The sequence below is a fragment of the Oratosquilla oratoria genome, chromosome 24 (assembly GCF_046742065.1).
Source record: "Oratosquilla oratoria isolate Oo_2021 chromosome 24, ASM4674206v1, whole genome shotgun sequence".
NCBI classification, from domain to species: domain Eukaryota; kingdom Metazoa; phylum Arthropoda; class Malacostraca; order Stomatopoda; family Squillidae; genus Oratosquilla; species Oratosquilla oratoria.
In genome coordinates this window covers 52,591,927-52,596,926 of record NC_134800.1, presented here as the reverse complement: position 1 = coordinate 52,596,926, position 5,000 = coordinate 52,591,927, and positions in this window count along the sequence as shown.

Below are 5,000 nucleotides of genomic sequence, written 5' to 3'. Positions count from 1 at the left end.
CCCCTCCCCTCTCTTTCCTTTTCCTTTCCCTTTCCCTTTCCCTACCCTCCCCTCCCTTCCCGTTCCCTCCCTCCCCTCTCTTCCCTTTTCCTTTCCCCTCTCCCCTTCCCTCCCCTCCCCTCCCCTCCCCTCCCCTCCCGTTCCCTCCCTCCCCTCTCTTCCCTTTTCCTTTCCCCTCTCCCCTTCCCTCCCCTTCCCTCCCCTCCCCTCCCCTCTTGTACGTTTCCTTACCTCTCCTTTCCTCCCCTCTCTGCCCGATGAACCAGTTGTGCAATTCTGACTCCCCAATGAAAGCTAAATGGACGAAGTCGTCTCCGCAGCCGAGCGTGGAATCACCAATATTTTATAGCGGAGACAAATGCGGGTTCGTCAGTGATTTTGAATCGAGAAATCCACAGTTCACCATTCCTCAACACAATGCCCTCACAATTATTTACTTGCAATCGGAGCTCAAGTTGATTATTTCTGTTAGATTAATCTTTTATTTCCTGAAAAGGCGATCTCTCTTCTTTTTTCCTGGTCACCAGTTTGAAGTTATCTTTCACTACAGAACCGTTAATGTCCGTTAAAAACCGGTAAAACGGTTGAAGCCGTTATCGTACGCCCAACGTTTATTTGAACATCTCTGCGGTTGCTTGAATACTGGTTATCAAAGGCCTTTTGATGTGTCAGAAAGAGTGGTCAGCCTTTTCCGTTATTCCCCGATGTCAGTATCACCAAAGAAACTTCAGAGTTACTATATCGTTTCGGAAAAATAATTATGATCTTCTGTTTGTTTTTGCACAGTTGATGGAACTTTTTTCAAAGTCGCGATTATATCTGTGGAGAGCTCTGGCATTGCACGATGCAAGCGTTGTAAGCTCATTTTTCAATGATTTGACGAAAAGGCATCATCATCATCATCTCCAGATGTCGACACATTTAAGATACAGTTGTTGTTATGGACTGCTGTTGTCGACTGAAGTCTAAGTTCGTCAAAGAGTCTTGTAACCTCCTTGTTTGTATTGGCCGAAATGTAAAACAAAATGTAGCAAAGGTGGAGCACAGGATGTGTCATCTGCAATCTCTCTCTCTCTCTCTCTCTCTCTCTCTCTCTCTCTCTCTCTCTCTCTCTCTCTCTCTCTCTCTCTCTCTCTCTCTCTCTCTCTCTCTCTCTCTCTCTCTCTCTCTCTCTCTCTCTCTCTCTCTCTCTCTCTCTCTCTCTCTCTCTCTCTCTCTCTCTCTCTCTCTCTCTCTCTCTCTCTCTCTCTCTCTCTCTCTCTCTCTCTCTCTCTCTCTCTCTCTCTCTCTCTCTCTCTCTCTCTCTCTCTCTCTCTCTCTCTCTCTCTCTCTCTCTCTCTCTTTCTCTCTCTCTCTCTCTCTCTCTCTCTCTCTCTCTCTCTCTCTCTCTCTCTCTCTCTCTCTCTCTCTCTCTCTCTCTCTCTCTCTCTCTCTCTCTCTCTTTTATTCTTCTTCTTCAATGTGGACCAGAGGGTAGACTGCTTGTAACTTCTTATAGTATTTCAATACGTAACACTCAAAATACATTTCTGTATGCCCATTGCATAAGAAATCTTCACCAACCAATTTTCATAAAACACATAACGTAATCCAAATTCAAAAATGTTTCCAATCAATTTTTTCTTCTTTTCTTTATTATTTAGTACATGTTTCAAAGAACGTGCATGTATTTATAATGTGTCAACATTGCCTAAGGAAACATCCTACCCTCCCCCCCCAAAAAAAAAAAAATAGATCCCCTCTTGGCTTACAAGGACCAAACACAGCACGAAGTGCTTCGTGATTTCCCAATCAACGACGTGGAACCCAATTGGCTAATTTCCTTACAATCAACAACCATTAATCACGTTATTTCCTAAGTACTGTCGCGTTCGATAGACTCGATCATGAGTCTGCTTATTCCTTGTTGGCCTCCCAAGTCGAGAACATTTCTGACGGAGATTCTGAAATGTCTGAATTGTATTGAAGAAGCTTTAATAATGAGTTTAGTTATACTTAGAACAAGTCTGAAGTTTCCAGAAGCTATATACATAGACACATCCATACATATATGCAATATATATATATATATATATATGTATACACACACACACACACACACACACACATATATATATATATATATTTATATATATATATATATATATATATATATATATATATATTAGAACTTAAACCCACTACAAGACAATGTGCATACTTTGAGAAAGAATTAAGAGCCTAATTACTTCCATGTCAAATGAATTTTTCATATTTAATGTAAATGCTACTAGTATTTAGCAAAGGGATTACAGCATGTTCCCATCCTCTTCCAAAATAGTTGGTACTTTTGTCAATCCATTTGCCATCAGTCGATCTTTATTATCTTCATAGAAATGACAAACAAATGAAGAACGAGTGGAAAATTTCTATCAACAAATCTAGTTGTTAATGCTGAGGTTAGTAATTCTAAGTATAATATATGACCATAAGAATATTAGAAATTGAAAGAACGTATTCACAAGATATGAAGAACTAATACAAAATTTTTAAGAATGAGTTTAGAAATTTTGAGAACAAGATTAACGCCTCAAGTTTGATGAAGGTATTATTCTAAGAACTAATTTAGATTTTCTGAAAATTACTTTACTTTGTCTGAGAACGAAGTTAAATGTTGAAATGTTTTAAACTCAAAGAGATGAAAAACTTTGACTTATTTTAAGACCCTAAGAATAGCAGTAGCATGTGGTATCTGCAAATTTAATATATATATATATATATATATATATATATATATATATATATACATATATATATACATATATATATACATATATATTTATATATATATATATATTCATATATACATACATACATATATATATATACATATATGCATACATATATATATATATATATACATATATGCATACATATATATATATATATATATACATGTGTGTGTGTGTGTGTGTGTGTGTGTGTGTGTGTGTGTGTGTGTGTGTGTGTGTGTGTGTGTGTGTGTGTGTGTGTGTGTGTGTGTGTGTGTGTGTGTGTGTGTGTGTGTGTGTGTGTGTGTGTGTGTGTGTGTGTGTGTGTGTGTGTGTGCGTGTGAGTGTGTGTGTGTGTGTGTGTGTGTGTGTGTGTGTGTGTGTGTGTGTGTGTGTGTGTGTGTGTTTCGTATTGTTCTTAACTACTTACGTACCAGCTGGTACTTTTCCTTACACTATGTCCTTCGTCAGGTGATTTGACTTACCTTCCTATTCTCAATCGCTTAACCTAACTCGATTCTCCCCTTCCGTACCAGTTCATACGTACAGTACCTCCCGTTCAATCCTGACTCCCGCCTTGCTTTTTCCACTAATCCTTCCCCTCACCCTTTGGACATTGAATCTTTTAACAAAAGCCATCCCCCACTCCCGCCCCTTTCCATCGCACCCCATCGCCTCTAGCTAGTCCCCTTTGCGTCTCGAATCACCCATCATATCCAATTACTAGCACCCATTACAAACGCTCATCCTCCCGTCAATAAACATCCATTAATTCCCAGGACGGGAGGAGAAGTGTGAGTGTGGCTATGTGATGTCGATGCGCTTGCCCTCATTGATTGGCTAATTGACTCACAGACATGAACAGCCCATTCCGCTATCCTCATACCATCCACTGATGCGAATATCATGTGGACCCCCATTACGAGCACATGGGGCCCGGTCATTATAGGCAGGGAAACGCATTACGTGTAATATTCCAGCAGCTAAGCCAAACTACCACGTCCTCTGTGATCTTCTCGGAACTTTAATATTTCTTTTTTTATTAATCTTCGTTCCCTCATGACCTCAGGTATAAAAAGTAACTATTTTCCTGTACCCATGAACACCCTTGTCATAGCATAGTTTCCTAGTGCAATGAGCCCCCCCCCATCCTCCTCTTCCTCCTCCTCCTCCTCCTCTTCTTCCTTCCTCCTCTTCCTCTCTCCTCCCTTCCTAGACGCCCATCATGAAAGCCACTCTCTCAGGAGACCAGCGGACGCTTAGGTCTTCTTATCCCTGATGCACCCCTCAACTAGACCTCGCCTTCTTATTTTATCTTAAATTGCAATTTTAGCTTCCAATAAATCAATTGCAATTCAATCTCATATCCCAGTTGGACACGCCTCCCCGCCGCTGCAATTCCTTTAATTACTGCCCAGCTGCATCCCATCCCTTCCCTTCCTCTCCTCTCTTCTCCTCTCCTCTCCTCTCCTCTCCTCTCCTCTCCTCTCTTCTCCTCTTCCCTTCTCGCACTCTCTATTCTTACCCGATGCTCTCACCAACTTCACTTCCACCTATAGTGTCCTCTCCCCTTGACAGATTCCCCCCCAAAATCTCTCAAACCCACACTCCCCACTCATTCCTTCCACTCCTCTTCCATTCCCCCTACTCCCAATTCTATTCTCACCTTCCCTCCTCCTTGTCTTCCTCTTCCTTCTCCTTTCTTTCCTTCCTTCTTTCATTCCTCTTTCCTTTCTCCCTGCCCTTCCTCTGTCTTTATAGTCTTCCGCTACCCAATCTCCGAACAAAGACGTTATGGAAATACTTTAGGTCACAAAGAGGAGGAGGGGGAGGAGAAGGAGGAGGAGGATGTGGAGGAGAAGGAAGAGGAGGAGGAGGAGGAAAAGGAAAATGAGGAGGAAGAGGAAGAGGAGGAGGAGGAGAGAGGGGAGGGGAAGGAGGAGGAGGAGGAAAAGGAAGAGGAGGAGGAAGAGGAGGAAGAGGAGGAGGAAGAAGAGGGGAGGAGAAAGTGGAGGAGGAGGAAAAAAGAAAGAGGATGAGGAAGAGGAAGAGGAGGAGGAGTAGAGGGGGGCTATTGAGTTGATGCCAGTGATCGAGGGACTGTCAATAAGCTGAGTCAAGTATTTTGATTTGAATTATAAAAAAAAATTCTAATCAAGGAGTAATGGGTTTAGATTAATTGGAGTCCATTTCTTGTCCTTTTTTTTTCTTTTTTACATTAACGAACTTGTTAGAGTTTTTCTTTCTCTT